Below are 26094 nucleotides of genomic sequence, written 5' to 3' on the forward strand. Positions count from 1 at the left end.
AAGCACTAACATTCCTATAAAACTACGAGCGAATGTAATCAAACACAATAATAGCGTCATAGCTTCTCAGTAAGGTCGTGGCGTTTTGAGAACTACAAATCGCAGGGACTTTGTAAGCTCTAACATTCCTATAAACTACGAAGCGATGTAAACAACACAATAATGAGCGTATAGCTCTCAGGTAAGGTCGTGGCGTTTTAAGAACTACAAATCGCAGGGACTTTGTAAGCACTAACATTCTTATAAACTGCGAGTGACGTAATTAACACAATAATAAGCGTCAATGCTCACAGGTAAGGTCGTGGCGTTTTAAGAACTACGAATCCGCAGGGACTTTGTAAGCACTAACATCTTATAAACTACGAGCGATGTAAACAACACAATAATAAGCGTCATAGCTCTCAGGTAAGTGTCGTGGCGTTTTGAGAACTACAAATCGCAGGGACTTTTGTAAGCACTAAACATTCCTTATAAACTACGAGCGATGTAATCAACACAATAATAAGCGTCATAGCTCTCAGGTAAGGTCGTGGCGTTTTGAGAACTACAAATCGCAGGGACTTTGTAAGCACTAACATTCCTATAAACTACGAGCGATGTAATCAACACAATAATAAGCGTCATAGCTCTCAGGTAAGGTCGTGGCGTTTTGAGAACTACAAATCGCAGGGACTTTGTAAGCACTAACATTCTATAAACTACGAGCGATGTAATCAACACAATAATAAGCGTCATAGCTCAAGGTAAGGTCGTGGCGTTTTAAGAATTTACAAATCGCAGGGACTTTGTAAGCACTAACATTCTTATAAACTGCGAGTGACGTAATTAACACAATAATAAAGCGTCATGCTCACAGGTAAGGTCGTGGCGTTTTAAGAACTACAAATCGCAGGGACTTTGTAAAGCACTAACATTCCTATAAACTACGAGCGATGTAATCAACACAATAATAAGCGTCATAGCTCTCAGGTAAGGGACGTGGCGTTTTGAGCAAACTACAAATCGCAGGGGACTTTGTAGCTCTAACATTCCTATAAACTACGAGGCGATGTAAACAACACAATAATAAGCGTCATAGCTCACAGGTAAGGTCGTGTGTCGTTTTGAGAACTACAAATCGCAGGGACTTTGTAAGCACTATAAACTGTGAGTGACGTAATCAACACGATTGTTTATGCTGTATAAGTACAACGAACGCGTCAGTGCTCACAGGTAAAGGTCGTGGCGTTTTGAGAAACTACAAATCGCAGGGACTTTTGTAAGCTCTAACATTCCTATAAACTACGAGCGATGTAATCAACACAATAATAAGCGTCATAGCTCTCAGGTAAGGTCGTGGCGTTTTGAGAACTACAAATCGCAGGGTCTTTGTAAGCTCTAACATTCCTATAAACTACGAGCGATGTAATCAACACAATAATAAGCGTCATAGCTCTCAGGTAAAGGTCGTGGCGTTTTGAGAACTACAAATCGCAGGGACTTTGTAAGCTCTAACATTCCTATAAAACTACGAGCGATATAAACAACACAATAATAAGCGTCATAGCTCACAGGTAAGGTCGTGGCGTTTTGAGAAACTACAAATCGCAGGGGACTTTGTAAGCACTATAAACTGTGAGTGACGTAATCAACACGATTGTTATGCTGTATAAGTACAAAACGACGCGTCAGTGCTCACAGGTAAGGTCGTGGCGTTTTGAGAACTACAAATCGCAGGGACTTTGTAAGCTCTAAACATTCCTATAAACTACGAGCTGATGTAACAACACAATAATAAGCGTCATAGCTCACAAGTAAGGTCGTGTCGTTTTGAGAACTACAAATCGCAGGGACTTTGTAAGCACTATAAACTGTGAGTGACGTAATCAACACGATTGTTATGCTGTATAAGTACAACGACGCGTCAGTGCTCACACGTAAGGTCGTGGCACGTTGAGAACTGCGACTCTCAAGCAACTTTGTTAGCACAAGTATACAATATGGTAATCGCTGTGCTGTATGCATTATGCGGCATTACCATATGTTCTCTTTGACTTCTCAGGGTTCACCGGTAGTTGTTCGCTAGCAGGAGATCTGGCCTGTTTTCACTGTGTAGAATGTGTGATGATAACCGCTTGTCAACATTCCTAGCGTTAGCTGTGACATAACTTACACATTAATGTTTCCTAGTGAATGATATTAAATATAAAATTCTTTGTTTAACCCGGCTATTTTAGGGGTTCTTGAACGTCTTCTATCCTCACCCTGACTTTTATTTTATAACGTTAGTATCGTACCATCACACATTGAAAAATATATATAATTTGTTTATTAAATTCAAATATTGTATCAAGAAAACGAGTTAAAAACATTCATTGCAAAATTAACAAATCCAACACAAAGTGAACAATAAAGCGCCGTTGCATATTGCAAACTAACACAGTGATATGTTTAGCTACAAACACACATTGTAATAATCTTATATCATTAGATTCTGTTATATTTAGACCATGAGAGAGTGAGAGAGGGCCAGATGATGCAGAGTTTATTTTTGCTTGGCCGAACTTAAACCTTGTAGTTAAACCTACAACAATCATACGTTCCCCTCCTTGGCATTTGACACAATGTAAAAAAAGCCCTTCAACCAATCAATAATATTAATTTCTTTTCAAAAATATTTTATTTCACAGTATTAATAAAATCTGCAAGAGATTGATACAAAACAAAAACATCAAATAATATAAAACCATCAATCATGAAATATTTACAAACTTAAAAATAAGTAAATAATAATATAATCTTCACACATGAAATGTTAACTTAACAATAAAAAAGAACTTACGACAGGAACAAACCTCTATAAATGTAAAATAAATTGGAACATCCAATAGGCAAAAGCCCGATGAAGGATGCACATCTGATAAAACTAACATAGGAAAGAAAACTCGAAGAAGGATTGAACCGCTACATAAATAATATATTAATAAGCAACCCGTACAAAATCTATAAAACAAGTCATTGATGTAAAAAAAAACAGATTAATTGGAATTAACTATAAAAGTTAATAAAAATCGAACTAAAATACACGCACTTTTCATCATTTCATTAACAATATTCTCAGAAAGCACTCGCAGTCATCCAATGAAAATAAACCATTTTTAAACTTGAAAAAAATCATCTTTTAACTGAAATAACATTAAACAATCTTGAGGCATTGAAAGAAAGAAATTTTTTAAAAGTTAGATTAGGCTTTGGATCCGGAACAAGCAAACTTCTGAAATTATATCTACGTGTGAGGGCCAGGTTTGAGCTTTTCATGAAAAATAGTTTCAATACCTTACGTATGTAAAGACTTCGCAAAGGGAGTATTTTTAAATTTAAAAAATAATGGTCAGGAATGGATCGGTCTTATTTGATTTAGTAATAATGCGAGCAAAGAATTTTTGAAATGTAATGAGAAGGTAAAGCATGGATGTACACGTACTTCCCCAGCATACAAGCCCATAACTTAATCTGGAATGTATTAAAGCGTGGTAAACATTCAGCAGCAAGCTTGGAGGACATACATCACGTAACATACAAAAACTTCTCAAACTTCAATAAATCTCTTTTTCAGTGAATATTCATGACCTTTCCAAGAAATTTAAGTCCCAGGTATTTGTATCTGTCCTCTTTTTAAATGTTTATACAATTGCAAACGTTACTCGCAGAGCACGTGTAATGATGATAGTATACTTCATATTCAAAGTTACTTGTACCTCGTTGGTTAAATATTATGAATTTAGTTTATATTCGAGTTCGTCATACAACAGGTGACCCACTTAGTACAGTAGTTCCAATTACCAGCCAATAATGTGCGCACTAAGCCATATCCAGGCTATCAGGTGACTTTCAACGTATCCATTAGTAGTTAGATTGTTATGTAGAGGGTAATTAAAGTTAGCGGCGATAAGCGCTTGTAGGCTTTTATTGTTCCCAGCCAACAAATGAATCGTACCACTCTGATAGGGTTTCAAGTAGTTATAACTGAAACTGTGATAAGTGGTGAAATCGTCAGTTGAAACCGGAACAATTGTTATCGAAATGTAATGAGATCACTGCCTTTATTTGTTGGTTGCTTGGGATTTAGTATTGGTTAGGTTGTATCGTTGATCATAACCCTGATGAAATTCTCTAGTCTCATAATAATTTTCGCGTGAATTATTTATATATAAATACTCATGAATCCAGATTGTTTTAAAAGTACCTTTGATTGGAAAGCATGTGTAATGAAATCAGAATCATTTTTATCCTTAGGACATTCCAAATAGAGGTAAGATTTTCCAGTTGACATGCTTAATAAGATATTACTCATTCTCCGTCATGTCACTTGGGAAGACCATTCTTGAAGATATGCCAATTCCTTCCAGACCAAGAAAAGTTGTAAAATACTTTTCAGTATCTATGTATAGTTAAATCGTGCTCATTTTAATAAGCATAAAGTGTAGAAAGTGTTTGGTCTTGAAAACTCTGACAGATCTCCAATCCTTTGTCAGACGTGATATACAGAGTCAATAGACCAAAGATCCATATAACAAAGAAGGCTTCCAACTAGTCTCATACTTCAACTAAGATTATCAAGGTTTGTATTTCATTTATAACTCAGTCTGTGTAAATAAAGACCATTTCATTATCATTTCTTTTTCCAAAACACTCTCCCTGGTTCGTATAATAACATATCTCAAACCTCGAGTTTTTATTTGTACTTTTTAGTGTAAGCAGGAAAAGTTGGAAACATACGAATTATATGCTTTAGTGCAACTTTTGTATAGATTAATTCTGATTTTAGTGTAAAAAATTATAGACAGGGTATCTCTTGAAGTCACATGCTTAATCTTTATACTAATTGTCTTTATCTTAGTCAGTTTCATTCTCTTAGTGTTTATTACTGCAGTATTACCCATACTAACAGCTAACACAAAGAAGGGTGCACAGGGACTTTGCGTTTGAACAAGATTAATGCTGATGCCCAAAAGCACAGTAGTTACAAAGTCCCCAAATAAGAGATGCAGTGGACCAAACTACATCTCAATCCTCCTGGAATTGGTATGGTGGAGTCAGCAATCAGCATTCTGCTGCTCCATACTTGTCTTATGTGGTAGGCCGAACGTACCTAATGCTGCCTCAGTGTTTCGTTCGTTTGAGGCACGTCTTTAAGGCAAAGTGAGTAAGAGAAAGTACCCCTTCATGTTTAGACTAGCAACAGCCCTTTACACTAAGGGAGGTCCATCCACTGCAACATTCGTCCTCCGCAGCGTACTAAACATATGGATTCACCCTTTTACTCCAGAATCTTGACAATTTCGGTTAGTGCGGAATATGCCGCTCCTGGACATCCTTGGGGTTTGGTCGTATTAAGTGGCACGTCGGGTTTTCGTGTGCCGCAGTGTAGGTTCAACTGGTAGGTATAAGTCAGCGAGAAGTGAACCCTCCTGGGATCATCATAAATATACTCAGAGGTCAAAGTTATATCCAACAGCAAAATTGGGCTTTTAAAGTGCGTTTGTAGTTTTAGTAAAAACTTTACATAGTGCAAATGGTTTTTCTCCCCTTTCACGGCATAATGGAATATCTGAAAATGCTTAGAAACCCTCTAAAGGTGACAGTTTGATCTTCACATAAATTATCAAATATTTCATTAATACAGATGTATGTTTATTTGGTATGGATTTCCAAACTAAGTGTTGTCATAATTCGTCATGCACGCCTAAAAACAGTCCTCAACAAAACATTGTCGAATGATAATCAAAACATAGAACCTTTAGCAAGTTGCAGTTTTGTGAAAACTATTCTAGTACTTTCAAGAAGTGTTCGGTGTTTTCTCTTGCCATATGCACCAACAGTGATTAGTGACCAAAGTTCAGCAATAACGACCACATAATTTGGTCTTGAGCATAAATATATTGTGATGATCATTCTTTAAAGCAGAAATTTCCTGTACCTAAAAGTCATTAAACTCATTTCTTCAATTATCCTCAAATGACAATTCATGGGATGTACCAACATCCAGGACAAACTATTGCTGTATGCATTATTCAGGTGCACAATAAATGGATAAAAATAACGTAAACACCTCAGCCCAATCACGATTTCGTATATAGAGCAAATATTTATAAAATTACAGGTTCAAATTCTACAGAATTGTGGTTTTGCCAGTGTTTTAACCAATTCTGGAACAGCATTCCGTCTCCACTAAAGCTAGAACAAAGCCAGTTCTTAACATATCTCATCTAACATAAATAAGAACACTTCACCACCAAACTAGTTATTTTGTCTCTGTTGTTGTCTGCTGAAGTAATAAATGTTTCGGGTAACTGACAGATTAACTTTGTTCTAAAATTGTAAACTGTTCGAAGAGCAACTTAATTAACACTTTTAGTACACATTTTACATCTTTCACCAACATCTCCGCGAGGGTAGTTTTATATTTAAAATGATATGAACAATATTAACACAGGTTAGCAAAAATTCAAATCAATACTGTTTTATGTCATTCTTAAAGAATATTTAAAGGGTATAATGGATATTAAATAGCAGTTTTAAGGCAAAAAATATAATGAATGATATTCGAACAAGTGTGTGTAAAAACGAACAGCAGTGTCACATAAAAAACTAAAAATAGTTGAAGAATAAGTAGAAAACTCCAAAATATAAAATAAAATAAATATTCATCAGAGGTATATCAGGTACAATTTGATGATTCATTGAGTACATGGAAAAAAAAAAAAAAAAAAAAATAGAAGATTTAAACTACATATTTACTTACGCAAAACATTACGTCTACGAAGATGCAAACAAAACATTTCAAAATGTACGTAATATATTTCTTAATAGTTATTTATGTTTATTTTACAAACTAAAACAAATAATAAATTAATATTAAAATCAAATATATTTAAACGTTAATTAAAACAGTTACTTTTGAATTTACTATTAAGGAGTATCTGACGAAAACAGCTTTGCTGTGGATAGCTCTAAAAATATAACAGTTTTAAATAGCGAGAGTTGTATTTAATACATTTAGTGATTGCAAAATAAACGTAATGAGTACAGGAGTGCGAAGTATGATTGAACGTGTTTGTAAGTCAGAATGTCATTCTTATTACTGAAAGTTAGAATAATCGACAGATATTGGAAGATTCAATGAAACGTGATAAACCTCTGGGTTATAATTTGTTATTTTAAATGTTTGACTAGCAATACGCGCTGTTTCTTCTCAATCGACTGAATTACGATTGATTGCAGAGTGATTTAAACTAATAATTTACTTAACACTATCAACATTTGTCAATAGTATGACATAACCTATAAACTCAGTTTCTCAACTTTTGTGTCAATCTAACAATTAATCAATCAATCATAGTTTACGATAATGAAATATCAGTGTACAATTATTTACCTTTATTGTTGTAGTTGTTGTAAATGACGAATCTAAGCACTCCACATTTTCACGAATAAACATAGTTATCTGCTTTATCCCCGTGCGGCGGACTCACAGTTATCTGCTTTATCCCGTGCGGATCCCGTGCGGCGGACCCACTGGACGGGCATCGTAACGTTACCGGGCGTTACACTTTTTTCATGAGTGACTCCGAGCCGCAACCTAATTTAAGACGTTGTCACGTCAAAAAAATAACGTAAACACCTCAGCCCAATCACGATTTTGTATAGAGCAAATATTTATAAAATTACAGGTTCAAATTCTACAGAATTGTGGTTTTGCCAGTGTTTTAACCAATTCTGGAACAGCATTCCGTCTCCACTAAAGCTAGAACAAAGCCAGTTCTTAACATATCTCATCTAACATAAATAAGAACACTTCACCACCAAACTAGTTATTTTGTCTGTGTTGTTTCTGCTCAAGTAATAAATGTTACGGGTAACTGACAGATCAACTTTGTTCTAAAATTGGAAACTGTTCGAAGAGCAACTTAATTAACACTTTTAATACACATTTTACATTTTTCACCAACATCTCCGCGAGGGTAGTTTTATATTTAAAATTATATGAACAATATTAACACAGGTTAGCAAAAATTCAAATCAATACTGTTTTATGTAATTCTTAAAGAATATTTAAAGGGTATAATGGATATTAAATAGCAGTTATAAGGCAAACAATATAATGAATGATATTCGAACAAGTGTGTGTGAAAACGAACAGCAGTGTCACATAAAAAAACTAAAAATAGTTGAAGAATAAGTAGAAAACTCCAAAATATAAAATAAAATAAATATTCATCAGAGGTATATCAGGTACAATTTGATGATTCAATGAGTACATGGAAATAACAAAAAAAGAAATAATTAGAAGATTTAAAGTACATATTTACTTACGCAAAACATTACGTCTACGAAGATGCAAACAAAACATTTCAAAATGTACGTAATATATTTCTTAATAGTTATTTATGTTTATTTTAAAAACTAAAACAAATAATAAATTAATATTAAAATCAAATATATTTAACCGTTAATTAAAACAGTTACTTTTGCATTTACTATTAAGGAGTATCTGACGAAAACAGCTTTGCTGTGGATAGCTCTAAAAATGTAACAGTTTTAAATAGCGAGAGTTGTATTTAATACATTTAGTGATTGCAAAATAAACGTAATGAGTACAGGAGTGCGAAGTATGATTGAACGTGTTTGTAAGTCAGAATGTCATTCTTATTACTGAAAGTTATAATAATCGACAGATATTGGAAGATTCAATGAAACGTGATAAACGTCTGTGCAGGCGAGTGCTGTTGCAGCGCCCACGGGTCCTAGACTAAATCATAGACAATATATACTAGAGTGGTCTCAGGCATATACGTCTTGCAGCATTTCCCTCAGAGTTTTAAAGAAATATGGCCTACTTTGGCTTAATCCACCCACACTTTGCGTATGGAGTGAGGGCTGAGGAGGTTATGCCAGAAACAAAATGGAAAGAGTTTTCAAGCTCCAAAAGAAAAAACCGACCAAAATCATTGCAAAGCTGAATTATAAAGAGTTGTGCAGGGAATCTTTCAGATAGTTGGGATTGCTGACTTTACCCTGCCTCTTCATTCTTGACGTGATCACGTATACTGCAAATCAAAGTGTGATTTGGTTCGTGGCGGTGACGTTCACCAACATGATACAAGAGGTAGGGACAACTTTCGAACTCGGCAATAAAGACTGTGGCGTTATCACAACACCTCTCGCAACAAGTTGGTGTCAGACTAATCAACAAGCTCCCTGAGAGTATCAAACATTCCAACAATCAAAATTAATTCAAAACTTGTCTCAAATATTTTTTGGTGCCAATAGCGTTTTATTCTATCGAGATAAATTCATGATGAGCCGCTGGGACGTTTAAATTTGCACTAGATCTCAAGTCAGTTTGATTGTGTTTGCTCTGGATCTGGAATCCGAGTGTGTTTGAGCGAATGTATGAATTGTAAGTGTGATTGTTTATGAATTTCTATGTAGGACTATAATTAATTTTTTATGATGATTGCGATACTTTGTTAAAAAGTGTAATGACAGGTTTATTATTTTTACAATTAATTGTGAAACTGTCTAACCAGTTCCTGTAAGATCGATTTGCATCGGTAGCGTTTTACACATTTATTTATTTATAGTTTGCATGCTTTAATACAGACCCAATTACATTAAAGTAGTTAACGATTGTACACAATATAGTTCTTTCGTGGGTTTGCAAGGTCCATTTTCAGTACTTAAAATAATAATCGCTGGATATCAAGTAGTACATAACAAATAAATATAAATGACAGCAACAGCACAATAATCATTAGAGAAACATAACAAAAATTTGTACTTAAATGCAACGACTAAGTAATTTTATAAACACATGCAACGACAAACATAATATATAAAACAAAGACTTGACCTAACAAATACATAAATATAATTAATAACAAAAACAGCACAATAATCATTTTAAGAATATAACAAAAATATATATTTAAAAAAATGCAACAACTAAGTAATTCTATAACACATACGACAATACAAATAATTTAAGTAACAACATACAACAAAAATATAAATAGATGGAACGGTTATTGTAAGATAAATTACAGTTAAATATTTATGTGAAAATATTAGGCATACATTGTATTAATAATCTAAAAGTCAATATAAATAAGGTTTATCTTTTAATAACATTAGGCAATTCTTCTTAAAAATATATTTTGATTCTGCAAATATATCAAGATTATTTCCTTCCGAAAGTATTAAATTGTGAGATCTCATCATGCGATTACATTGTGAGGCGAGTACTCGTGCGATACTGTCCGTGCATGTGGCAGATCAAACATAATTTTACTCCTACTATTGAAGCGCGACATCGATGTTAACTATGTAAAGTTGGCTAAGGTTACATGATCCAGCCAAGGTTAGATTGTAAATAGAGTCAATGAGAGATTTGCCAGGGCGGGGACATTACTAGTAACTCTGTCTCCGCTAACACGCTATGCAGTCACGCATGTTGGTTATCTTAGTCGGCAGGGCTGGGTTCTGTTTGCTCGAAAACACGTTGTGCTCGACTTTTCGCTCTTTGATAAACCTATTAATAGTGGTCACTAAAACGTAAAACCGTAAAAATTATTTTAATTCCTGAACAAAAATATTCTAGAAATGAATTTTCTTGGAGAATTGGAAAGATTTTAATTTGATATCATTAGTAAATTATTACACACTTTCCAACATTTATTTTAATTTGCAAGGCCTTTCGGAATAAAAGACTCTATCATCAGGTAACTTCATAAATGAATATATATTTACATTTTTCTAAATAATAAATATTAAAATAGCGTATGATAAAGGATTTGGAAATATGGTTAGCCAGTAATTTTTTTATGGATTGAGATGAGAGTCAATTTGAATTTTCAATAGAAAATTGTCTATGTAATTCTGTTTAAATAGTTTATACTGACTAACGATATTTCCAAATCCTTCATTGTATGTTGTAATATTTACTATTTACAAAAATGTTAAGTAGCTTGATGAAGTTGAAGATACTAAAAGGCATCGCAAAAATAAAATTAATATTGGAAAATGTGTAATAACTTACTAGTGATATTAAATTAAAATGTTCTAGTTTAAACTTTACTCTTGTTCATAAAACAAAAGAAAACAACTTTAGATTGTTTAATTTGCATGACAACAGTAGAATTCTTAGTATAAAGAAAGGAAATTAATATTCTTGCATTATTTGCAGTATTTGAGAATTAATAAACGTTACTTATACTATTGAACAAATTTGACACACAATAGAGTCAGTTAGAAAGAGAATATTTAGGAGTCTGTAGGAAAATGACGTAGACATACAGTTACTAACATGTCCCAGAAGGTGTGTACTCCTTCCTACTCATAATCCGATGGCGTCTCAGTGAGTTGTAAGGTGGATAAATACACTACTGGAAATTAAAGTAATTGTATAAAAACCAGGCTTTGACTCCAAGAACGATGATGGTAACGGAAACGTTTTGGACGAACGAATAGAGCGAGAGTGTCCCATAGTTTTCACAAATAACGCAGAACGCACAGTCTAAACTGTCTCGGGCCAAACTGCCTTGCAGTCGGTGTCGATGATTTATGCAGGGCGTGGTGTGACTTTTCTCATAGCCAGTAAATCAATCTCGCCACACTGCCGTCATGTTTTACTGCAGACTTGCCGTAACCTATTCTCCGTAATGCTTTCTTCTTGCATCTCGTCGCTATTTCTTCCACACACTTAGATTTGCAGGAGACAAAATGGTTTACAAAAACACGTTCTGCGGTACGCAAAATGTTTGTAGCAATTATGTGACACATTTCCATTCAATGCCTAGTGTTCAACTTTGAAAAACAAGGGTTAGATCAATATAACAAGTGTGAAACCCAGTTGATCAGTTAATAGAGGATGTCACATGTTTATAATCGAAATTCTCTCATTTTATGTCCGGTTGAAAAGGATAAGTTTTTTTTAATTTTCACGTTTCATATTTATTTTATCCTTGAACTTATATGAAAACATAAACAGATTAAAACTAATTTTGGATGAGATGTATATGTATGTAACAATTTCTTCTGGCAGAACAATATCGCGTGTTTGTGGCAAATTTGTGTGTGTAATTTTTTGCAAAATAAAAATGTTTAATATAAAACGCATATTGATAGTAAAGGTGGGGAGTATTTCAACTACCATAAACAATTATTGTTACAAGTATATTATTATTGTTACAAGTATATTATTATTTATGTATAATATGCTTATGCCAGCTGTTTGTACGGGCTTTTTATTTAAAGTTAAATTTGTGGCATGTTATAAGAGTTTAACTGGTGATTGTTTTTAGTAGTAAAATGTGGGAAAAGAAAGGATATCTAAGATATCTTAATCTATTCGTAATAGGAATAAAGATTAGGTTCAGTGCCTTGTAGTCTAATTAGTATATGGCCAGTTTCCTATACGAGAGTCCATTTGCCAATAGCACAGTGTAGCGGGTACACCTAGTGTATCGCAAGATAACCAGATCAAGCAACGTCGAGCGTGGCTGCTGCTTGGATGGGTGAACGCTGAGCGATCCTGTCCCTGCAAGCAGCCCGCCTGCCCGGCCATTGATGGTGGTTTGGAAGTAATCTTTTAAGTCGTTGGTCTCCAGGTTGTTTCTAGCCCTAACTTAACCTGATAACGATTATAATTTTCAGTACTACATAAGACAGCTGCAAAAAGAATGACGAAATAATACAATACAAATGATCTAACTTATTGACATGTCTGTAAACATGAGTATATACAGTCATGGCGTCAAGAGTTTTATAAGATTTGAGTTGTGTGGTCATCAGTGAGAAGGTCTTCCTATCTGCAGGCATTCTTCAACAGAGTAGAACTCCTTGTCCAACAGCCAGTCAAGAAGAGCTTCTTTAAAGTTCCTGTATGCTTTTTTGTTCTTTCAGCGTTGGTGGAAGGATGTTGAAGAGTCCCTAGCCCCGATATAGGACGTTTTTTTTTTTCATAGGCAGTCAGGTGATGTGCTGGTAGATGTGCTGTAGTCTGTAGCTCTAGCTCTTGTATATAAGATGTGTATCCAAGAATTGGACGAGTCCTTTGTTAACTGCATAGGTTATTACCTCACCAATGTACAGGTTGGCAACTGTCTGCAGTTTCAGTCTCTTAAACATCCCTCTACAAGAGTCCCGAAAAAACCCAATTCAGCCATTATTCTTATTGCCTTTTTCTGAAGGGAGCAGTACCCTGTGTAGATTTCGCAGAGATGAAAAACCCCCATACAGTCCAGTCAGCCCATAGCGCACTTTGGGACTCAAATAGTGCAAAGTAAGCTGTTCTTGAGGTTTCTGTGTTGCTGATTTGTTTGAGTCGCTTAGGGCAGTGCTAAGTTTATAGTGGCTAAGTTTTTTTGCACAGTTGGTCTAGTTTCCAATTGAGGTTCACCGTCTAGGTTATCCCAAGGTTATTTAGCCTCTTTATAGTTGAGACATTGGGTAGCTCGAGGGCACTCCTTCTTTGTGGGCCAAAGAAAAGCTGCTGTGTCTTCTTCTTCTCGTTCAGAACAAGGTCATTTCCTGACTATACTGTTTGGCTTTATACAGGCAGCAATGTAGGCTTTAATTTCCAGCTCTTTAACATTCTTGTGCGACATTGTGGGCAGTGTCGTCCAGCATAGAGGAAAATATTCTGTTGAGATACGATGGATACAGTGTATAAAATATAAATAAAGTACAGGGCCAAGCACAGATCCCTGTGGGACTCCTCTTGTTATCTGTGCTTGTGTGGATCTAAATTTTTGACACCTATTGTTGACTACTTGAGTTTATTATACAAACGATGGTCCAATATAAGGAATAACTAATACAAACTTACTGTAGATGTTTATGATTTATTAGGACAATGCCAACCAAATTAATCAGATAGTAATATAATGCTATATGGAATTCGTTAAGATATAATCCCTATTAGTAATCCACTTCATACGTGATAGCTTGAGTAAACTGTTGTTAATATTTTGCTGCTTTAGCAGTACGCTGTGCGAATGTAGTGGAGGTATCACTGACCAAAATAAAAGAATAAGTGCAGGTAGAAAAAAGTAATGCACGGCCAGGTCAGTTTTGAAAAGTAGGACAGTTAGTCCACAGGTGGTCGGCGTGGACTAACTGTCCTACCCTGCAGAAAAGTGACGTCAGCCACCCTCGTCAAACTAGGCGTGGACCTACAGTCCTACAATCTTAGTTTATATCCCTTACTTACAATGAAATAAAATGTACACAAATTCCAGCGAAGTATATTTTAGTTGATCATTCTTAAAAAACATCCAATTTCCAATAATACAAATTCTATAATCGGTGGCAAGCAAAAGCAAACAACGAGAGCGAGCACATCCTGCCACCACACGGACGCTCGGTAGTGGGTGACTCATCCACTGCCATCCCCACCACTCTGGTGATGACCGGCTTCAGCCTCGCGCCCCGATTGCCAGTCTATGTTCTTCTTTGGTCGCTGTTGTCTGTTCGGAAGTCATCTATAAGTCGTTGGTCTCTAGGTTGTTCCCTAGCCCTAACTTAACCTGATGAAGTATGACATCTGTTCTTTACTTTAAAAGCGTTTGTATGATGTATATGTATAGAATATATACTTATGCGTGTTATAAATATAGGTCTAATATTATAAATATAACTCAGTGTGTAATTGCTCAACACGATCGCCTTGTATTATTATAAAATGAACGAGCCCTTACCCAAAAATTGAATTTTCTAGTTACTTTTAAACAAACACTACGCTAAACGAACTTTAAGAATGACGAGGTCTGTATTTTAGTGCAATAAAAAAAAGAAAATGTGTTATTTTCTCCTTGCCTGCTTTGAATCAAGGCAATTGAATCATTCAAAGGCTTCAATAAAAGTTGAAGAACAGATTTTTAATGTAATATTAAATATTGTTTGTTTAATAATACGTAAATATTGTATTAATTTTATTGACATTGATTAAACCTGTTATTAACCTTTATTAAAACTTAATCAACCTAATTAGTTTAAAATATTTTTATTTAAACACAGAGTACGAAAATCTTAATAACCACATTAAACTCTTATGAATTATTGAGATTATAGTTGATGAATTGTGCACAAGTTTTACAAAAAAGTTGTAATTAATCAGGTAACGTATAATTTGGGAAAATAGTAACCACATAAAATTTAATACATTAATAAGTATTTAAAATCGGTAAGATAGACGTCCGACTCGGATCAGGCGTTCACAAATACAGTCACTTCCCATTTTATACTGCCCTCGGCGGTTCTACCTGCATATTTCCGCTGAACGTAGCCCCTAAAGCGATGCAGCAGAATCGTTTACTACTCGGAATCCTGATACCGTCAATTTTAAAATGAGCATACCGCTCTCCGCGAGTTGCACTATAATCGTAGTATAATATTATCGCAACACGTATCTGACTTCTTTCGATCTTCGATCGAGTTTTCCAAAATTGTTGAGTCCGTATTATGTTAGTATATTATTTAAGATAATCATCGTAAGAAGATACACCAACCTTGTTTAGAAATATGTGTTTGTGTTCTGCCAAATGAATTTAAAATGTTAAAAAAGTAGGTGTAAAGTTTCTTAATTTCAACTTCTGCTTCTTCACTTTAATAACTACTTAGACTTTGTTGTTGCCTTATGGTGACATATAACAAATATAATTATTTGTGTAGTTGAAAGTTTAATGAACCCAATAATTGGTATCACAAAATATTTAAAAACAGAATTTTTATTAAAAATCTACCAAACTTATAATTTTATTTTATTAAGTTGTATTACTGATTAGTACATCTGTAGAAGTAGATTCTGTCTAAAAAAATACTAGAAATGAAAAGCATTCTTTATTAAATCTCTACATCTTATGCATTCCTGTTCAACTTTCAAAAATGGTAAGATGATACATAAATCAGGATTAAGAACATGTAGGAGATGATACATCGTCCGAGCGCTTCTAACTACCGGGACGACAGTCGAGCATGTATAACGTCACCGATCACACAGATAGGTGGGTATAATAGTCGGTTTTACAAGTAACCGCGGTACACTTGAAGTAATGGTATGATGACGGGCTACTTTTGACGGAGTGATTCCCTAATTGTGTTGTTTACAGCTGTAAAATGCCTTATAGCTCACATCAATTCCGTAGGTCTTTCATCGGGAAACCACAGCGACGGCAACCTTCTTGGGAAAAACCAACGTCTAGTGGAAAGAATGAAAGGATCAAGATTTTTTTGAGAATTTCTAAACCAGTCACTTTTTAAGATAATGGAGATGAATGGAGTTTTTAATATATTTCCATCAGGGAACTTTAGAATCCTTTATTGCGAAATTAGAGAAATTCAGGTGCCACGTGTAGTCCTTGTAATCTCTTCTAAGATGATCCTTTAAGAAGGTTTTCCTGAAGATTATTCCTCTTAGTTGAATTAACCATCCCAAACGTTTAGTGTCTACTGCATGTAGAATTCTACAAAAACCTCATACAAAATGTTTTTTCATCTTCGAGTAAAATTCATCGCTAATAGTACAAGGATGGTAAATTAGACTCTCGTCCACTTGAAACCACCAGCCGAGTCATCACTATCAGCGATTCCTGCATTACTTCAAGAGGGTTTACTACAGTCATAAGAGGTTTGTACATTAATTTGATCCTTCTTAATTTCCCGCAATTCCTCTAAACATTCTTAAAGGCACTGGTCGTGGCCTCTTCTTTCTTCTTCCGATTTTCCGTTGCAGAAGAAGTGGTGGCGTCGTAGCTCTCTTGAATCTTCTTAAGGGATCTCCAAGTTCCGGAACCTTCCTATCTTGAACTCTAAATCGCAAAATTATTATGTCCAGCGAGGAACTGTGTGAGTCAAAAATGTATCTACGGAGTAGTCTCAATAAAACTGCATGTCTTGAGAGCTCTCGCCCCTTGCCGCATGTTCTGGGTTCGGTACGAATAAGCCCTCAGATCTCTCGTAAGCCCGTATACTCTCAATACATTTATGGCAATAGTCCCCGAAATCACGAGAATAGGCTTCTTTGAATACTATCCGGAAAGCAACCACCTCTGCACTACCAACATCTTGTTCCTGTAGTTTGCCCATATCTCGAACCCCAACATGAGCACAACATTGCCATTACTTGATGGACCTTGGCGTTCTTCGCTTGCTTGCCTCCAAGATCTCCAATGATTCTTATTAGGCAGCTTAAAGACGATGTATCTCACGACGCCCTTGATCGTAATGTCTTTCCGATCTGCCCAGTTCGGATGTTCGTCTCCCTTATCGTACGTGGTGAGGACGAGCTCAATTTTGCCGATTGCAGAGGTTGTAGTGAGAGGAAGAGCGGAAGGGATGAGAGAGTATGTGGGAGGGGGTGAGGGACTTTGGGTGCATGTTGACCCACATTAATGAACAATATTTGGTAACGTTTAAGGAAATGTTTTATCTAAATATATTTTTTATGTAAAGCAGTATAAAGCGCTATCATATAGAACTATCTTTTTATTTCTACACAATGCTCGATGAAGAACGACAATATGTCAAAAAGATTGTCCTGCCAATATTGTTCCTTAAGTAGGTCTTAGTTTATTTTGTTTTGTTTTGGTATTTCAAATCGAAAAGTTTACAAATATTGTTTATAGGAAAATATTAATTAACTGTCATTAATAAATCTAATTTTGTACTTTCAGACACAGTATGAGTCCCATATACAAGCCTTGATCGGAGTGCTAACCTACAAAACGTGTGAACACAAACGTCCATAGCAAAGGTGGTTGATTAGTGAAGCCTTGGCGCAAGGTCCATCGATTTACCTCACCTCTTCACTCCCCCCCCCCCGCTTCTTCTGATAACCACAAATTAATTAATTTTACTCTCTTTGTACACTTTTTTGTCCTTATTGATTATAAAGACATCCAAAACTTCATTGGGAATTGTTATGTTACGGAAAATAGAGTGTTTTCTTTAGCTAAGACAATTCTTTTCAAAGTGAAATTAAAAAAGGAATCAAATAAACAAAATTATAGTCTCTCGTTACTGTTGGTTATGTACTAGTCTGATATCTTTAATACGAATAGAGTGGGTATGTACCGACTTCAACTGTTTAAAGCATTACTCTACGTTAATACTATAAGTTATAAAAAAATAACTTTAATTTATCTTTTAGAAGTAAAAATTTTCAACCACGGTGGATTTTCAGTTATAGGTGGAATTGAATACTTCAGTAGTAATTTAGCGTTTTATGTAAGGTCAGAACCGGCATGTTCTAATCTCGAACTTAAGGAAATGGAAATTAATTTATTGGAAATGGAAATGGAAATTGGTGATCTGACTACAGCACGTACTGCCTATTTTGCTCTATTTGAGGCATATGTAAGATACGGTCTAGCTGTATGGGGAGGGACATCAAATGATAACATGACCAGAATTCAAATCCTTCAAAAAAAGGCAATAAGAATACTTGCAAACCTTCATTTCCGGGAAAGCTGCAGAGAGGTCTTTGCAACATTAAAGATCTTGACCGTGACCGCTCTCTACATACAAGAAGTTATTTTATATGTTGACAAAGAAAACCTATCAAGGCTTGAAGACCTGCACTACTACAACACCCGCAACTCAACTATGTATCCACTGCCCATTCACCACTTAGCACAGTATGAAAAAAACCATCCTACATAGGGAGAAAGTTGAGCAACTGTCTACCGATAGAAATAAAACGAAGAAGGGGAAACAGCTAAAGACTGAACTCCATAAACTGCTCTCACACTAGGCCATCTACACACTTGAAGAATTTTACCAAATGACCAATCATGGACATTAATATTCTACTCTAAATGTTTTATGTCACCAATTAGGTTTATTACATTTTGACACTATCTCTGTACTTGATGTATATGAATAAAGAACATTTTGACTTTGACTTTGAATTTTAAATGCGTATGATAATAACGAATCCGTTTTATTTGCAGATCAATGAATTGAAGCGCCATGATGTCTACAAGATGCAGATCTACTAAATTCCAGGTTAGATCATGGCATTCATTTATCTTGTACTGAGTAAAATCACTTCTTCTTAGTCTGTAATCTTAGCCTTAAGTTTTAATAGCGAGTAGTTTACTCTAAAACCAGAACTGAGCATACGGCTCCAACCGACAATTGGACCTCTTTAAAGACAGAACTAAGTATATCGCTCCGACCCTTTCATCTTGACTTTAGTCATAAATGGCGAGTAGTTTACTTTAATTTGACCACTTTAAAGGCAGAACTGAGTATTTCACTCCAACCTTGTGAATTTGCTTTGATTGTGAATAGCGAGTAGTTTACTTTAGTTTGACCAATTTAAAGGCAGAACTGAGCACTTTGCTCCAACCTTGTGATCTTGGCATATGTCGTAAATAGCGAGTAGTTTACTTTAATTTGACCACTTTAAAGGCAGAACTGAGCACTATTTCACTCCAACCTTGTGAATCTTGCTTGTGATTGTGAATAACGAGTAGTTTACTTTAGTTTGACCACTTTAAAGGCAGAACTGAGCACTTTGCTCCAACCTTGTTATCTTATTGTGGTCGTAAATAGCGAGAAGTTTATTTTAATTTTACTACTTTAAAGGCAGAACTGAGCACTTTGCTCCAACCTTGTTATCTTATTGTGGTCGTAAATAGCGAGAAGTTTACTTTAATTTTACTACTTTAAAGGCAGAACTGAGCATATCGCTCTAGCCTTGGGACTTGTTTTCCTCATTGGCCTATTTCGCATACAGGTTATACTGCGGAGCTTTGCCCTGATGAGCCTCCCAAGCCACTTATCTCTTCCCAGATATGCTCATCCTATTTATATAAGTTGTTACATTGTTTTTTTTTTAAAAATAGTAAGTAGTTTACAATGATTTATATTGTTCGTAGGATATTAACAATACTTTGATGTGCCACTTAAGGGACATTATTGTACAATTAAAAGATGTTTAAAAAACTGGTTGAAACAATTAGAGCGGCGATTACTTAGACAATTAACAGGTTTTAAATCGCCCTGTTTTAATATACGGTATGGCCTAGACATTGGGTGTCTGTGATGGGCAGTTGCTAGACTATGGACATTAATGAGCAGTCCATCCATAACACATGAGTGCTCGTCTTCAAATAGGGCATCATTAACACGGTATGATCTGTAACCGCATCTCTAACATCAGTAATTGTTATCGGAGAAAACTTCATTCTCTGTATGCATTTCCTTGTCTTTGTTGCGTGACTCGATTAAACTAGTCTCCCTTGTTTGCACCTTCTGGCTTTCATACCTGAACGTTGGGATTTCCTCAAGCAGTGCTGAAGAGGTAAGATGAAATTTCCTTATTGGCTTTCCATTTCGTCTACTGTGCGAGAGCAGAATAACGCGTTATTCAACATATGAGTCCTCAGGATCTTTACCAGCGCGGTAGTATGTCCTGAGTTGTCTGAGGTGACAGGAGTAAATTCCTTTACTAGCTCCTTACTACATCTGCATAACCAGACTCGGAACTTATGGTCTTCAGGATACTTAGTCTACCAGCATTATGCATTGTGCAGTATTTCCTCTCCGGCATCACACTTTTTTTACAGCAAACTCATATCTTGTGAGCTTTGCATCTTCAGGGATGTCATCAGGTAGGTTTGATATAGTAAAAAAAGTGCTTTTACTGGCTTTACTCTGGGTCTGCAGCACCTGACTCTAATCTTGTGCTTTTTTCAACATTTGTTCGTCAGGAACCTTTCCTTGCTCAGAGACCAATAATACTCCTGCATGGTAGGATGTTGTCTATCAGGTCTGATGTGGTAAGAAAGAATGATCTCGCCTGATTTACACACAGTGTGCAGCACCAGACTCTAGTCGTATTGTCTACAACATTTGTTCGTCAGGAACCTTTCCTTGCTCAGAGACCAATAATACTCCTGCATGGTAAGATATTGTCTATCAGGTCTGATGTGGTAAGAAAGAATGATCTCGCCTGATTTACACACAGTGTGCAGCACCAGACTCTAGTCGTATTGTCTACAACATTTGTTCGTCAGGAACCTTTCCTTGCTCAGAGACCAATAATACTCATGCATGGTAAGATGTTGTCTATCAGGTCTGTTGTGGTAAGAAAGAATGATCTCGCCTGATTTACACACAGTGTGCAGCACCAGACTCTAGTCGTATTGTCTACAACATTTGTTCGTCAGGAACCTTTCCTTGCTCAGAGACCAATAATACTCATGCATGGTAAGATGTTGTCTATCAGGTCTGATGTGGTAAGAAAGAATGATCTCGCCTGATTTACACACAGTGTGCAGCACCAGACTCTAGTCGTATTGTCTACAACATTTGTTCGTCAGGAACCTTTCCTTGCTCAGAGACCAATAATACTCCTGCATGATAAGATGTTGTCTATCAGGTCTGATGTGGTAAGAAAGAATGATCTCGCCTGATTTACACACAGTGTGCAGCACCAGACTCTAGTCGTATTGTCTACAACATTTGTTCGTCAGGAACCTTTCCTTGCTCAGAGACCAATAATACTCCTGCATGATAAGATGTTGTCAGTCAGGTCTGATATGGTAAAAAGAAAAATCTGCACACTCTGTTTGGTTTACCAGACTTGAATCGTGTGGTTCTCAATATCATCATAAGAATCCTTACATTTACGGTGGGATATGTTTAACTATATATATTTCGTATGGTAAAAGATTTATAATTATAGATTTTGCTATCAATCACAATTAAAGCGAGGACAAATAAAACCTGGAAGGACTGTGGTGTGAATTGTCTTGGCGCAATATGTTTTTGTAGAGGAACTGTAATACACATATAAGGATTTCAGGAAACGCAAGCTTCAGCACAAATAAACTCCGCGTATTGTTATGCGACCGAACCAGGGAGCTGAACTAGACAACAGCGAGCAGCTTGACACAGATTTGTGTACCTTTATTGTGCTCTTTCAACCTGCAGAGGTGATTGAAATAGCTGTTTTCAATTCTTAGGACAAATAAAACTGTGTGGTATTTTTATCGCTGCGCGTAATTATAAGTCTGTGATGGAATTAAAATGTAAATATTTGAATAGAGAAGCTTTATTCCGAAGGAGATAATAAAGAAAGTTGATGGAAAAATTGGATTTCTCTCAACTGTTTGAACCGAAATATAAAATTGTCCTGTATTACATACGAACTGAGTTATTATGGCATTACTTCATTGTAAAGAATGTCCTAAAAGTTCTGCGTTAAATCTTTTTTTTTATCAAGACGATTATATTTTACAAAATTAATATAGGTGCACGGTGACTGCTATTCCTCTCTCGCGCGCGCGTGTTTGTTTGCTTATTCTTATTAAAAACTCATAACTCATTAACGGATTGTGCTACAGAATTGTAATTTTTAATGTACATTAGCCTAAGAGCACATAATTCCCTCCCCCCTGGTTAGAGTAAAAATAGCATTATAATAAGTCTCAAATTATTATATCGTCATTTCCAGGTTATGCAATAATGTGCAGCCTCAAATTAACGTACATGTTGTCTCAGAGGTCAAAAATGATATTTCAAGAGGTGACGAGTCAGTTTTATAGTGAGTTTAAATAATAAAAATTACTTAGTAAATTTGCTTAGTTTCTGAGGTATCGACAATTCTTTGAAAATTACAAAAACTGATCCTCTGATAATATTTCACGTACTACAGCTACAAAACTAGGAGTTTTGCTATAATGTTTGTTATTGATTTAAAGTCAGTGATAGTAAGTCTGATGTAAATAGTAGTCGATTTCTGGTTAGCTAAGCAGATATTTCGTAGGTATTTCTTTATTGAAGGGAGTTCTTTCTACCCCAGTGGCATTTTTATTGAACATACTAAATGTTTTTTTATGAGAAAACGGTCCAAACCCACTTGCACTTATATTTATAGATCTCCTTGGAAATCGAACCCGAGACCTCTGGGTTAGAGAGCCGCAGGCTTACCTCTACCTTACGGTGAATATCGTTATTTGGATTAGTCATTAGCTGAGCTATCACTCCTTGAAATATGATTGTTGACTTGTGGAACATTCTGTACAGTAATGAAATCACTAGAGATAACGCGATCATCCCAGCAACAGCATCTACAGTAGACAGAGCGGATTGTTTTAGCTTGATATTCGTGCACTCTCTGTCTGCATTTTTGATCACGTTAAATAGTTACCAAGTTCAACTATGAAAGCTAAATTTCGATTGTGCAAGAAATGGAATGATTTAACATAATATGATTCAATTTTGTCCACTCTACGTGATAAACATGCATTAAAAACACGCAAAGGCTGGATATTTTTTATTTCTTCTTCTGTTACGTAATCGTAAACATAATAAGTGTAAATATGACGTCATTTCGAGGGACAATCACTTTTCTTACAAATCCGCCTATCACAACCATTATCATGACAGAACATATTATGATAACTGTACAGAAATTATACACATCCTTTTGGCCAGTTCATGAACCGGTTTAATGTTATTACTTTCAAGGTGACAGCATACACAATGCACAATCATGGCATACACAAAATGCACAATTACGGCATACGCAAAGTGTGCAATCACGGCATACACAAAATGCACAAATACGGCATACGCAGAGTGTGCAATCACGGCATACACAAAATGCACAAATACGGCATACGCAGAATGTGCAATCACGGCATACACAAAATGCACAAATACGGCATACGCAGAGTGTGCAATCTCGGCATACACAAAATGCACAATCACGGCACACAAAATGTGCAATCACGGCATACACAAAATGTAAATCGTTTAGAATTTAATTAAAACCAATAATTTACCTATTAAGCGCTATAGTGGGAGATTAAAAAGGATTTTGTAATTCTCAGACCATTTACAACTCTATGTTAATCGTCTCAAGCACTAATATGAGGCGGTCTTCAATGATTTGAGAAGTAGTCAATGACGTATTAGCAATACGAAGTAACACGTTCACTAATTTATTGAAGGCAAACCTGGTAATATGCTACTGTGTGTGTCCTGAACGAGTATATAGCCATAACCATCCAATTAATTAAGAATCAAGAATTTATTGAAGTGATTGCATGGACAATAAATACTAAAAACTAATGACTAGAAAATACGGTCATAAAATTCCTTAACTGGGTAAAAGTATTGTTTATTAGTGCATAGTTCGTTATGGGCAAGTGTAAACTATTCAGCTAAATCATCTAAATGGTGCTAATAAATTTATTCAACTTGTTTGTAGGTTATGGATCTATACAAGTACATAAAAATTAGCTTGTAATGCATTAGGTTATGGACCCATACAGATCTATACAAATTAGCTTGTAATGTATGAATGTAAGCTGCTTATTGTCGTAATGGCTAGCTATCCAATAAATTCTTCGTTTGAGGTTTATTTTTGACGATGGAAGAATTGTGAAGGAAACAGAATTTTTTTTCCATCGTTCAGTGAAACAAAAAATCAGAAACACTACGTTTCGAGATCTGCAATCTGATCTCTTCTTCAGGTAAATAACTAACCTAATACATAATTACAAACTAGGTTAAAATAAACAAATCATACGTGACACGCCTAAGTCAGGAACCACAACCACCATGTTGTGTGTCAACTTCACCAACTTTATTAAACACGCACTTAATAAAAAACTATACACAACACTAATCATTAAAACTGAACTACAGAATACAGTACAATCCAATAAAATGTATTCATAACAAAAATGTTTTCAATTTTCCTTTAGAACCATTAATGCGTATTAATTTTAGATTTTAAGATGTCTCTCTCGGAGGGAAATTTAAGTGGTTAATTGTTCCCCGTGGTTAGAGACTAATCCTGGAACGTCAACGCGACTAACTCGTTCACAGTAATTGACACGTGACAGTGTATATCACGTCACAGTGTGATACGACAGGTTGACGAGTTCGGGAAGACCGGGAGAGAGGTCAACAGTTTCCCGGTGGCTCGCCGCCAAATGCCCGCCAATTTGTAGGGCTGGCTCGTCATCTCCTCGCAAATCACCTCATCTGACGCCGACTCCCATTCCTCACAGGTTATGTAAATCTGGCCCACTCTCGCCGCCCGCCCAGTAAAGTGAGGAAAAGAGGCCCCTTGGCAGCAGAGCCAAAAAATAGATTATGCTAAAATCCAAGCTGCTTTAATTTGTATCATTCGCAAAAAATACTTCTTATTATATACTTTTGATGCCGTTATCGAAAACTCCTTAATAACTCACGATGCCTCGAGAACCACTTTTAAGGTGGATTAAAATCTCATAAGCGTACACCCTTTTTTAGAATGGCAGTGCAGGATGAGAACGATGACCTGCAGGACAGTCAGGACCAGTGTAGGAACTGCGATAATAATTAAGCTAAGGCCACATCGTCATCAAGAAAACTACGGGTAAGAAAATGAAACCCTTGAAAGCTCCTAAAACAGGTTAAAGTAAAGTAAAGTGGCCTTATTTTACCAGGCGAAGTTAGGGCAAAGAGGCCCTCTCACTTAACCTGGGGAACAACGGCTTAAAGGTGACTTCCGAACCACCACTAATGGCCGGGCAGACGGACTGTTTGCAAGGACAGGATCGCTCAGCGGACACCCATCCAAGCAGCAGCCACGCTCGCCGTTGCTTGATCTGGTTATCATGCGTTACCCGCTACACTACGCCATTGGCAGATAGATTCTCTCGTGAATGTTAAGTTTGCGACCAAATTCGTACACTGAATTTGGAACGACTGGGTCCTAAATATTTAAACGAGGTCGTGAAACGTTGAATGAAAGGTAGGGCCCACGATATTAACACCAAAAACACCGTGCCGGTTCGTCGAGGGAGCGGGCAGCCAGCTTTGATCACAAAACTCCGACCACAGAAACTCTAAGATGTCCTCGCCCTACGGAAGCCAGAAGAGAAGAGAGCAAGAAACCTAATTCCAGATATCTAGAAAACCTGAAAAACTAGAACCAAACAAACAGGCAGAATTCCACAGAAACATCTAGAAAGAGATAAACCATCTGGAAAAACAGACGACTCGACCAGCTGTAGGGAAACAGCTCCCGGCCCGTCCAACGGC

General features: G+C 36.0%; 1 protein-coding gene across 3 annotated transcripts in view; it reads left to right on the forward strand.

The window, feature by feature from the left end:
• LOC124353755 (E3 ubiquitin-protein ligase RNF144A) overlaps nt 1–26094 on the forward strand; it is a 273539-nt gene that overhangs the window by 47305 nt on the left and 200140 nt on the right. For all 3 annotated transcript variants that reach the window (XM_046803744.1, XM_046803745.1, XM_046803746.1), the window contains one exon: nt 18993–19047. The gene's annotated coding sequence lies outside the window, so the exon portion shown is untranslated. The remainder of the gene's footprint in view (nt 1–18992; nt 19048–26094) is intronic.

The sequence above is a fragment of the Homalodisca vitripennis genome, chromosome 2 (genome assembly GCF_021130785.1).
Source record: "Homalodisca vitripennis isolate AUS2020 chromosome 2, UT_GWSS_2.1, whole genome shotgun sequence".
Classification (NCBI taxonomy): domain Eukaryota; kingdom Metazoa; phylum Arthropoda; class Insecta; order Hemiptera; family Cicadellidae; genus Homalodisca; species Homalodisca vitripennis.